Below are 13,587 nucleotides of genomic sequence, written 5' to 3' on the forward strand. Positions count from 1 at the left end.
AATATCTGAGAAGTTAGACTTGATACAGGAGGTATGGGGATTAACAACAACAACAACAACAATAACAACAAAAACCTGGTGTGGTGAGCTAGAGAGGTATTTCACTGGTTAAGAGCACTGACTGATCTTTCGGAAGACCCAGGTTCAATCCCCAGCACCCACATGGTGACTCGCAACTGTCTATAACTATGGTTTTGAGTATCTGATGCCCTCTTCTAGGCACCAAGGTGCCAGATATTCAAGTGATGTACAGACAAGCAGACAGGCAGGCAACACACACACACACACACACACACACACACACACTAAGAAAAGAAGACCTCTGGCCAGAAGTTAAACCACAATATTTTGAAGATAGCAAAAAAAAAAAGCCATTTTGAATATTTCAGTCTAATGCTTTCATAACATTCACAAATAAACTGAAGTTCAAAGGAGTAAACTGGTTTATTGAAAGTCACTAGGTATGTAAGTGGATCTGGAATGAAAATTAAAATTGCTTATCTTAGGATTATCATGTTTCCCAGTGTGATAAAAATTAGGTATGGGTAGTCAGTTGGTAGAGGGTTTGTCTAGTATGTATGAAGCCCTGGGCATGGTGGTATGCCCATCTACTATTAGCACTTGGGAGGCAGGGGCAGGGGTGATCATCTTTGGCTGCACAGAAAGTTCAAGACTGGCTTAAGATACATGAGACTGTCTCAAAAACAAAAAGGAAATAAAAATAGATTATGACTACCATATCCTAATACTTAAGGAATATGCAGTTCAAAGAAACTACTGTTTCTTAACAAAGTGAATGCTCTCTTGTTCTTCATTAAAAACTCGGGTAATTCTAAATCCTGACCATTTCAGGTTTCTCTAAGGAATCCCATACTTTAATCAAGTTTTATTGTAATCATGCCAAATATTATGGGCAGGCAATGAATATAGTAGATTATTTTAAATAATTTTATTACACACTAATTCCCTTCATGGGATCATATTCAAACCTTTAATTTACTCCAAAAGTCACAAGGTTATTTTAGAAGACAAACTTCAAAACTCTTAGAGAAATTCTGTTTCTAGTATTACCAGCTGAGACTTGGAAACCCCACGGGTTGGAAACTAGATGAAAAAAGTCAGGTGGTCCCGTCAAAGCTTCCAGTACAGTCTTGTTTGGACTCACGGAGTTTATGGTATTTCTTCATTGCTAAGGAGGGAGGGTGACTTGCTGGCATTCCATAAGCAGCATTGGCTTTCCTCTGGGCTTGAGAATTGGTCAGACTTGCCTTGGCCTTTCACAGTCAAGGCCTTTTTCAAATGAAAAGTGATTTCTATCGCTTTAAAGTTCTGTTTTCTGGGATTTATTTATATATTTGCTTATTAAGTGCTATTTTATTTTTCTCTATGTGTATATGTCATTGTATGTCATCTGTGTGGCTACCCATGAAGGTCAGAAGAAAGTATTGGATCCCCTGTAACTGGAGATACAGACGGTCATGAAACACCTTATGTGGATGCTAGGAACTGAACTTGGCTCTTCTGAAAGAATACTAAAAGCTCTTAACCACTGAGCAATATCTCCAGCCTTTTCTGTGATTAAAATTTAAGTTGGGAAGTGCTTCGTGCTTAGAACATAGGGCTCATTAAGACAGTTTTTTTTTCCTTCTACCAAAATTTCTTGTGAGTAGCTAGGTGTCATTAGATAAAAAAAATATGTGAATAGCCAAAATGTTCATTTCTAGTGTTTGGGAGATGGTTTACCAGGTAAAATGCTTGTTATGCAAATATTGATGCTTGTGTTCAGATGCCAATGTACCCACAAAAATGGGAGAATTCAGCAGTGCACGTTTGTAGTTCCAGTGCTGGATGGTGGAGACAGGTGGATTCCTAGGGCTCACTGGCCAGCCTGCTTAGTTGAACTGGTTAGCTCTAGATTCAGGAAGAGGCCCTATCTCCAAAAGTAAGGTGGAGATCACAAGAGAAAGACAGTTGACATTGACTTCTGGCTTCCACACATGGGCATACCTGCACGCGCGCGCACACACACACACACACACACACACACACACACACACACACACACACACACACACAATACACACATTAAAAATTTAAAAGTTCATTTCTAAAAATCTCTATTCTTTACAAATTTTCCAGTCTCCACTTTTTCCTAACAGGAGCTATTTTTTAACACTAAGGTGTTATTTTTGAAACTGTATGTATATATGTCTTTCCTGTCATTTCAAAAGCTTTGTGTCTGGACGGGGACACTGGTCTGGAAAAGGACATAGTCTACCATCTTGGTCTAATTATTGTAAGACAGATATAAAATTATTTTCTTGTGTGATGATATTTAGAAACCCAGAACACTGAACTGAATTGATTTAATAACACCATGGTAAAGTCTGTGGCCTTTGTATATAGGACCAAAAGATCCATCCCATGGTCCTTGACACTAACAAGGCAGACACCATGAAGGTTATTACTTGCTAAAAATCTTTTTCTGGAGATAATTATGGATGTCTCACCCCCACCCCTCACCAGAGACAGCTCTACTGGATACCATTATGGAAATATTATTTCAGGGCAGTAAACCACAAGATCTATCTTGTTTGCCATCTGCAACTGTGGTGGGTCTGAAATATAATGTGACTGATAATAACAGTACCCAGGCAGAGGGATACAGTTCCCAGGGATCCTGAATAACCACATGTGGTCCAGGATCATGGCAAGATTCTGCATGCTAAGATCACAGGAGCTAAAAGCAACTAGCACTTTAGATGAAATACATTACATGAATATATTTTACTTGTCTTCATTTTCCTCTTTAGCCTCCCATATTTTGAAAGTCTTGGTGCATTCAAATGACAGCAGGAAATAAATCCTGGCTTGTTTTTCTCTCATTCACAATGTAGATTTTTGTTCTAGAAGGCAACATGCCTAGCTAAAAACATCCATCCAGATTCCCCTACAGCTAAGACCAGAAGATATATTCCAAGCATGAACAGGTGTCAGCAAGGAGATTCTAGAAATATGCTTGATTTTCTGACATGGACTGCTGGCCAAGACAGCAGACTATTGTATATCCATTGGATATCAAGCATAGTTTACGGAAAAATGCTCAAAGAATGGTGAGTACAAAAAGGGAAGGAGCGCACGTTGGGCTGCCAACTTCTCTACTCTCCTGAGATGAGACCTAGAAATCCTTATTGGTTAAGTCACTATATAAAAATATACACATTTATGAAAAATATTTTATATAATATATTTTGATCCTGTTTTCCCTTCCCCCAGTTCCTTCCAGATCCTTCCTATCTCCCTCCCCACACAACATTATGTTCTCTCCCCCTTAAACACACCCCCAGAAAAATTGAGAAACAAAAGACCAATAAGACAAAAAAAGTAAAATGAAACAATAGGTCCATAAAAATATCATTGAGATGTGTGTGTGTGTTGGCCAGCTATTCCTGAGCGTGGGACCTTCCCCATGTGTGGTTGATATACCCAGTGAGACTTTATTAGAGAAAACTCCTTTTCCCTTTGTCAGTGGGTATCAGTTGAAGCTAGCTTCTGGAATAGGGATGGAGGCATGTGTGCACTTCTTTCTCTCTCAGTGATGGGGCCCTGCCTGGACTGAACCTGTGCAGGTCTCCTGTATGCAGTCATAGTCTCTCTAAGTTTATATATACACTACCCCTGTTATATATGGAAGAAACTGTTTTCTTGAAGTCATCCATCACCTCTGGTCCTTTTTTTTTTTTTCTTTTGGTTTTTCGAGATATGGTTTCTCTGTATAGCCTTGGCTGTCCTGGTCCTAGACTTGCTTTGTAGACCAGGCTGGCCTTGAACTCACAGTGATCCGCCTGCCTCTGCCTCCGTGCCTCCCGAGTGCTGGGATTAAAGGCGTGCACCACCACGCCTGGCTCACCTCTTGTTCTTACAATATTTCTGTTCCTTCTTTCTTCCACATAGATCTCGGAGTCTTGAGGGAGAAAGTTTGATAAAGACGTCTCATGTAAGATTGAGTACTCCAAAGTGTTTCACCTTTTGCATATTTTCCAGTTGTGGGTCTCTATGTTAACTCACATCTACTGTAAGGAGAAGCTTCTGTGATAAGGGCTGAATGAGACACTGATTTATGGACATAGCAGTGTGTCATTATGAGTCATTTTATTGATTTTTTTTAACAGAACAATAGCAATAAGTTTTCCCACAAGACCATGATCTATCTAGTCTCAGGTTCTTGGCCACTTTAGCAATGTCAAGTATGGGTTTCATTTCATAGAGTGGGACCATTTAAATCCACTTTAAAAAGGCTGTTGGTCACTCCCATAACATTTATTTCATTATTGTACCAGTATATCTTGGAGGCAGGTCACTTTTGTAGGTCATGAGGCTTGTAGCTGATTGATATTAGTGGTTAACTTTCTCCCATTGTAGCATGCAGTGTGCCTTCTAGTATCATGCATGCTAACCAGTAGGAGTGAAGCTTCTAGTTAGGTCCCCGCTTGTCTTCTCTGTGTTTAATGGCACAAGTATGCACTTTCTTCAGTAATAGGGCTTTTTTCCCACCAGTTTGTGAAGAACAACCAATAGCCTTAAGGATACCTTTTGTTGTTTAGTGATGCCCATGGTCTTCTAGCCATTTAGCCATTTAGTCATTTAGTCATTTAGTTCTTTATCTAATTGGAGTTGAGGTTTTTTTGCAGGCTGATTAATATAAATCTGTTTTTATTTTTCTACTTACAGCCAATTAGTTTGACAAGTACCATTTGTTGAAGATGCTGTCTTCCCCAGTGTATAATTTTGGCTTCTTTGTAAACTATCAAGTTTCCATAGTTATGTGGACTTATTTTTGGATCCTCAGTTTGATACCATGCTGCTTTTATTGCTATAGCTATGTAGCACAACTTGAAATATGGAATGGTGATATTGCTTAAAGTTCTTTTATTATGCAGGATTATTTTTTGTTGTATTTGATGGATATTGCATTGAGTCTATAGATTGTTATTGGTAGGATGGTCATTTTCACTATGTTGATTCTACTGATACATGAGCATGAGGAATTCTTCCATCTTTTGTTGCCTTCATTTTTTTGTGTTTTTTTCAAGACGGATTTCTCTGTGTAGCCTTGGCTGTCCTGGACTCACTTTGTGGACCAAGCTGGCCTCAAACTCACAGAGATCCACCTGCCTCTGCCTCCCTGAGTGCTGGGATTACATTTGTGCACTTCCACAGCCATATATACATACATACATACATACATACATACATACATATATATATATGAAATCTATTGATTTCTGTGTGTTAATTTTGTACCTTGATGTTTCACTGAAAGTGTTTAATCATCTGTAGAAGTTCTCTAACAAGCCAGGCACTGTGGCACACTCCTGTAATCCCAGCACTCGGGGAGGCAGAGGCAGGGAGATCTCTGTGAGTTTGAGGCCAGTCTGGTCTACCAAGTGACTCTAGGACAGTAGGGGCTGTTACCCAGAGAAACCCTGTCTCAAAAAAACAAAACAAAACAAAACAAAAAAGAACTTCTCTAGCAGAAGTTTTAGGGTCTTTTATGTAAAAAAAAATCATATCATCTGCAAATAAAGATACTTTGACTTCTTCCTTTCCAATTTGTATCTCCTTGATCTTCATTGCTGTCTCATTGCTGAAGGAGAGATAAACCTGTTTTTTAGGATCCCAAGTGTGTGATCAGAACAGTCTTGTGAGAGAACAGGTGAGGTTAATCCATTAGAAGACCAACCACCTCATGTGGGAGCTTGATTGTTGCCAGCCGAAAACATCCCGTGAACACACTTTGGGAGGAGATATATAAATGAGCTGAAAACTGGAAACAGGGGCTTTTTGGAAACTTGGTATAGTTTTTGGCTGTTCTTCACTCCACTTCAAGTTGCTTCTAGAGAGAACTGCTCGAGGGAAGGTTCCGTGGTTCCGGCACCTGCTGAAGTTTCAGGTTCTTGTTACTCCTGGTTCCAGCCGAAGAAATCCTGCTGATTACACCAGGAGAATTGTTCCTCAGAACTGATATTCGTACGGTTTTGTTATTGTGTTTGTTAATCCTTGTTTCCTATTGTTTTGGTTAGTCGGGTTATAAGTGACGTATGCTCAGTTACTAAGTTGTTAATAAAATATATTGGTTAAGAAAATTGAGCCTACACATTGCTCTAGCTAAGATTTCAAGTACTATATTGAATATGTATAGAGAAAGTGAAAAATCTTGTCTTGTTCCAGGTTTTAGTGGAAATGCTTTCAGTTTCTCTCCATTTAGGATGATGGTGGCTGTAAGCTTGCTGTCAACTGCCTTTATTATGTTGAGGTATGTGCATTGTATACCTAGTCTCTCCAGGACTTTTATCATGAAGTGGCACTAGATTTTGTCAAAGTTCTTTTCTGTATTTTTGAGATGATCACGTGGTTTTTGTTTTTCAGTTTGTTTATGTGGTAGATTACATTTATTGATTTATGTATGTTGAACCATCCTCACTTCTTTGGGCTGAAGCCAAGCTGATCATGGTGGATCAGCTTTTTAATGTATTCTTGATTTTGGTCTGCAAGTATTTTATGGAGAATTTTTGCATCCATGTTAATAAGGAATACTGATCTCCAATTTTCTTTTCTTTGGTTAGGTCTCTGCATGTTTTTGGTAGTAGAGTGCCTTCATAAACAGATTTAGGAAATGTTCCTTCTGTTCCTATCTTGCAGAACAACACATTAATTCTTTGGTAGAATTCTGTGCTGCATCCACTTGACTCTGGTTTTTTCTTTGTTTACTTGATTGTTTGTTTAGAATATTTTTATTGAGTGTTTATATTTCACTAGGGGTTATGGGTCTATTTAGGCTGCTCACTGGATCTCAATTTAACCTTGATGGGCCATATCTTTAAAAAAAAAACCTATCCCTTTCTTTTATGTTTTCCAGTTTTGTAGAGTATCGAGCTTTAAAGTATGTCTTGATGAGTCTCTATTTCCTCAATGTCTATTGTAATGTTCTTCTCTTTCATCTCTAAATTTACTAATTTGGATTAGAAGAAAATGTTTGGGCACTCAAATGTTGAGAAGGAAAACCATGTGAAACCATAGGGAAAGAAGTCTGGAATAAATTCTTCCATCATGGCTCTCAGAAGGAAGCAGACATGTAGACACTTTAATCTCATATCAGGAACTATAAGAAAATAAATGTTGATGTGTAAACCACCTACTGTAGCTTAAGTCTTTCAACAGCATTTAAATTAGATTACTTCACTTTCTATATTAGGAGAGTTTTTCATGGTTTCCTTAAATGTCCTTTGTCAAATAGAAACATTGTAAACATTTTCTTATAATCTGTAACTTGACTTTCTGAGTGGATGGAGTATTAAGACAGAGTTTTATGTTATAGCTCAGACAGCATGAAACTAGTAGGCCTTGAATGTGTCCTCCTTAGTCTCCTAAGTACTAGGATTAAAGTTAGAAGTCACCACACCCAGCTTTGTTTGCCCCTATGTTATCCTACCTCTTTTTAAAAAAGATTTATTTATTTATTACTTATATAATATTTGGCCTGCATATGAGCCAACAGGCTAGAAGAGGGCACCAGATCTCATTATACATGTTTGTGAGCCACCATGTGGTTGCTGGGAATTGAACTCAAGACCTTTGGAAGAACAGCCAATGCTCTTAACCTCTGAGCCATCTCTCTAGCCCTATGCCTGCATCTTTTAAGGACCAGTTTCCATTTTTATTAAGTATAGTTTATGAAAATATTCTGTACTTCCAACATGCTTTTAAGAAGTGTTCAATAAGATATGGTGGCACCCAGTAGTAATCCCAGTACCCAAGGGATTGATGCCAGGAGGACCCTGAGTTTGAGCTACAAAATAAGAACCTATAAAAATTTGTCTAAGATTAGTCTATAATTCTAGTTTTCTTCAAGAAGTTTTAAAACTTTATCTTTTCCATTATTAAGTTGTGTATGTGTATGAAGCAAATGTGTATGTGTGCATGTGTGTGTATACATGTGTGTTAGAGGTGGCTGTGGGTGTACTTTTCAATTATTTTCCACTTTAAGCTTTGATGCAAGGCCCTTCACTGAGCCTGGGGCTTATCCATTCATCTGGGCTGGCTGGCTAGCAATCTCCAGGGATCTGTCTCTTCCCTCCTAGAGCTGAGATTACAGACTTGTGCAGTCATGCTTAGATTTTTATGTGGTGTTTGGAATACAAAGTCATGTTCGTATACTTACAAAGCAAGCACTTTACTGACTGAGCCATCTCCCCAGTCCCAGTATTTGAAAGCTTTGTTGTTTTTGTCGTGGCTGCATGTGGTTATTTGTTTCAGAACTGCTGGTTGAAAAGATTATCCTTTCCCATTTAGTTGCCTTCCTGTCATTTCTGAAAATCATTTGGTGGTGTGTATGTGTCTCTATTTCTACATTTCTGTTCCGTTACATTTATCTAAAAGTGTATTTCCCCACTAAGTGTCTTCATTTAGCTTTATATTGTCTTGTAATCGGGTAATATAAGCCTTCCAGGTACATGGCCTTCTAAATTGTTTGGGTATCCTAGGCTACTTGCATTTCCATATAAAATTGGAATCAACTTGTCATTTTTTTCCTTCTGTTGAGCTTTTGATTGATATTTAGGTTAACAGAAATCTCTATGTGAATTTGGAAACAAGAGATACCTGAACAATATCAAGTCTTTGGCTCTACCACCACAATGTATCTTGTTTTTCACTCATGTCTTTTATTTTTATTTTTTGGAATTGTTTGTAATTTTTACTACATAAGGTTTGACATTCCTTGTCAATTTTATCAGTAAGTTTCTCATATCTTTTATGTTATATTGTAAGTGGACTCTTATAAACTTCAACCTTTGCTGGCTTAATGCTAGTATATAGAAATAAGATGGTTGGCTTAATTGTCACTTCTAGTATACATTTTTGAATGTCCTCTAGGATCATTTACATAGATGACTGTTAGCAAAGAAAACTTGACATTTTATTTTCAACATGGAGGCCTTTAACACTTTTTTACATTATTTCTCTCTCTCTCTCTCTCTCTCTCTCTCTCTCTCTCTCTCTCTCTCTCTCTCTCTCTCATAGCTACTCTATTCAAAGTAGCTAACTTGCTCCAACTTTACAGTATCCTGCATTGCCCATTCCTTCCTACTTGAGAAAAAACTCAATAAAGCAGTGGCTCTCAGCATTCCTGGTGCTGCAATCTTTTAATGCAGTTCCTCATGTTGTGATGACCCTCCACCAGAAAATTATTTCACTGCTATTTCATAACTGTAATTTGTTTCTGTTATGTGTGTATGTGCATGTGTGCGCGCACGTGTGTGTATGTGCGCTTATGCCCACAAGAATGCACATGCTTGCTAGACATATGTGCCAAGGCAAGTGGAAGTCAGAGGACAACTTCTGGGAGTTTGTTCTCTGCTTTTATCATGTGGATTTGGAGGACTGAATGTAAACTCTCAGGCTTGGCAGCAAGTCTTTTTATCCACGGAGCTATCTCATCAGCTTTGTTTATAATTTTATAAAGAGTGTGTTCAGTCTTAGATAATTTAGTCAAAGATTATAGGTTTTTACAGCTATCTGTTATCAAGTTTCGTGTATTGCATCCTATTCATAGTTTGCTAAGACCTTTTAAAATCATTAATACAAGCATAATTTTGTCCAAAATGGTTTTATTTCTTAAGTTTTTAAATATTTATTTGTTTTATTTTAATATGTTTTACCATTTTGCCTGTATGTATATATGTGCACCATGTATGTGCCTGGTATCCTTGGAGGTCAGAAGAGGGAATCTGATCCCATGGAACTGGATTTACAGATGATTGTGAGCCATCATGAGGGTACTGGGAAACAGATTTGGATCCTCAGCAAGAACAAGTGTTCTTAACCACTGAGCCATCTCTCCCTGTCTCTTCTTCTCTCCCTCTCTTTCCCTTCCTCCCTACATCCCTCCCTCTCTTTTTTGTGATGCTGGAGAGTGAACCTAGGGTTTCAGGGAAATGTCCTTCCACAGATCTATATCCTTAGCAAGATCAAACAAATAAAACCAAAACTACTTTTATTCTTTGAAAGCACTTATTAAAAATTTCAATCTGTTTCTGTGATGTGTGGTGGCTGTTCTTGGTTGTCAACTTGACTAAATCTGGAATGAACTAAAGCCCGAGAAGGTGGGTAGACAATTTCTCTTGATTGGATCATTTGAGGTCAGAAGACTCATCCTACATCAGGGTCACACCTTCTGGTGGCAGCTATATAAAGGACAAGGATGAAAGAAGTATTTTTGCTTTTTGCCTGCTTTCCCTCTCTCTCACTGACAAGTCTATTTCTTCACTAGTATTACAGCCTACTTCTTTGGGTTTCTAACATATACTGAATGCCAGCTGAGGCATTCAGCCTTGGGATGGGTTGGATTCTTGGACTTCTGTCAGGAGACAGCCATTGATTAGCCAAACCATAGCTAGAAAATTTCTATAGTAAATCCCATTTATATACATTCACTCTATCATTTCATCCACTCATTCAATCAGTTCTGTTTCTCTAGAGGACCCCAATATCTGATAATTAAAATTTCTTATTTATCAAATTCTAGACCAATATTGCTCTCTTGAAATAAATCCTAATAGCTTATATTTTGTATCCTTTTTATATGTTGTTGGATTCAATGTGCTCAAATGTTTGGGTTTTATCTATATTATTAAGGGATACTGATCTATTCTTTCCTTTTTTTGTAATGATTTTGTGTGATTTGGACATCAGAGAAATGTTAGCTTTGCAGAATAATTTAGAAAATGATTTTCTCATGTTTATTTTCTGCAATATTTGTGTTTAGTTTACCATTTATGTCATCTGGACTTGGAGTTTCTTAATGTGGTAGTGATTTTAGCTATAATGCTAATATCTTTAATAAATATGGGCTTGTATATGCCTAAAATATCACCTTTGGGAAGAGTGTGAATTCTAGGCCAGTCTGGGCTATACATCAACACCATTTTTAAAAAAATGAAAGGGGCCAAAGGCTGGTCACCAAACCTGACAACTTGAGTTCAATTTCTGGGCTCCTCATAGAAGAAGCAAAAAATGATTCTTGCCAGTTGTTGGAGAGATAAAGATGTTTTTTAGGATCCCAAGTGTGGGATCAGAACAGTCTTGTGAGAGAACAGGTGAGGCTAATCCACTAGAAGACCAACCACCTTGTGTGGGAGCTTGTTTGTTGCTAGCTGAAAAGATCCGGTGAACAGACTCTGGGAGAAGATATATAAATGAGCCCAGAAATGGAGGTGGGGGCTTTTTGGAGACTTGGGATAGTTTTGGCTGTTGATTGATTGCTCCACTTCAAGACATTCCTAGAGAGAACCGCTAGAGGGAAGGCTTCAGGGCTCCAGTTCCTGCTGAGGTTTCAGGTTCTGGTTGCTCCAGGTTCCAGCAGAAGAAATCCTGCTGATTACACCAGGAGAATCACTCGGAACTGATATCCTTATGGGTTTGTTATTGTGTTCCTTAATCCCCTTTTCCTATTGGTTTGGTTAGTTGGGTTATAAGTTAATGAATTGCAATAAAATATATTGGTTAAGAAAACTTCTGGGCGGTGGTGGCGCACACCTTTAATCCTAGCACTCGGGAGCACTCGGGAGGCAGAGGCAGGTGGATTGCTGTGAGTTCGAGGCCAGCCTCGTTTACAAAGTTAGTACAGGACAGTCAAGGCTACACAGAGAAACCCTGTCTCAGAAAACCAAAACAAACAAACAAACAAACACCAAAAAAAAAAGAAAGAAAGAAAATTGAGCATGCAAGTTGTCCTCTGATTTCTACATCTATCATGGCTTACGTGTGTGTATACTGGTGATTGAATTCACAGACTTTTAGATGCTAGGAGAGCTTTCTACCAGGACTCCTCATTCCCAGACCCTTTCTTTGAGTATACAGTGCTATAAATTTCTCACCAGAGACTACATCACCTGCATGTCACAAACTTTCATGTTTGAAGATCTATGTTTTCATTTTTCATTGTTTTGAAATACTTTCTAATGTTTTCTAAAATTATTTTCCCAGTTATTATTTACAAGAATATCATTTAACTTCTAGATACTTGGGGGTTAGCTAGATGTTTTATTGATTTCTAAGTTCATTCCTTTTGACCAAAGAACATATTTGTTTGAGACAGGATCTCATGTAACCCAGAGTGACCTCAAGTTTGACTGTTGCTGAGATGAACTTGAATTCTTGATCTTCCTGACCCCATCTCCAAAGTGTTAGAATTATAGGATTATACTATCATGGCTGACTGAGGAAACATATTTTGAATGAAAGAGATCATTTTAATTTTATTGAAACTTGTTCTGTGGCCTTGTCCTTTTTGTTTGTTTGTCTTGAGAGAGACTTTCTCTGTGTAGCCCTGGCTGTCCTGGAACTTGCTCTGTAGACCAGGCTGGCCTCCTGAGTGCTGGGATTACAGGCATGCACCACCACTGCCTGGCAACACCTTTTTCATATACATGATCCTATGCTTAACTACATATCCTGCATTTGCCTTTACTTGCTTCTTATGGTGGGATTAAAGGCTTGCACCATCAAGCCTAGCTAAGGTTCACTTTTTAAAAATTATGCCTTTTAACTCTGTATTGTTGATGCTTTAACATCTTGGATCTTTCTGATTTTACAGGGCTGGCCTCTCCCAGGACTGGTTAGTTTTTAGAGACAACAAATAACTCATCAGGAAATATGCCTTTCGTATGTAAACCAACCAATCAAGAACTCACACCACCGATTATCTCCTTTATTGAACTATATTCCAGTGACTGTATTCACCTGCCACATTCATGCAGAATCAGGTTTGTAACAACTAGGGAGAGCTCCTAAACCCTAGGACCTGAGAAATTATTCAAAGTAGCTAACTTGCTCCAACTCTACAGTATCCTGCATTGCCCATTCCTTCCTACTTGAGAAAAAACTCAATAAAGCAGTGGCTCTCAGCATTCCTGGTGCTGCAATCTTTTAATGCAGTTCCTCATGTTGTGATGACCCTCCACCAGAAAATTATTTCACTGCTATTTCATAACTGTAATTTGTTTCTGTTATGAATCACACTGTAAAATATCTGCTATGTGACCTCCAAAGGAGTCCTCCACAGCTTAAGAACCACTGCAAAGCCTCTTGTCTACATTTCCCATCTCCTTCTGCCTCCTGGCCAAGCCTGGTACTTCTCTGCTTTGTCCTGTGGCATGCCATGCCTCTTCTTGAGACTCTGTGAAAAACCAATTATCTTTTCAATGGAACATTCTCCTGATCTTTTGGCCTTGCCATAGCCGAATTATAACAAACTTATATTTTAAAACAGGCCAGAATAGGGGCTGTCTTTCTGAATGTTTCATCTGATTTTACAATAATGCATATTCTGCAGTTGTTAGGTTGAACTGTTTCATAAATGTCAAGTAGGTCAGGGCAGTTGTCAGTGTTAATCAATCTTATATTTTATTGGTGTTATGGTGACTGGTCCTGTCAACAATTGAGAGAAGGATACTGAAGCTTCAGATCATAATTGTGAACTTAGCTAGTTTTCTTCTCAGATCTATACATTTTTAATTTATGCATTTT

The sequence above is a fragment of the Acomys minous genome (genome assembly GCF_964271855.1).
Source record: "Acomys minous genome assembly, chromosome: 7".
Taxonomy (NCBI): Eukaryota; Metazoa; Chordata; class Mammalia; order Rodentia; family Muridae; genus Acomys; species Acomys minous.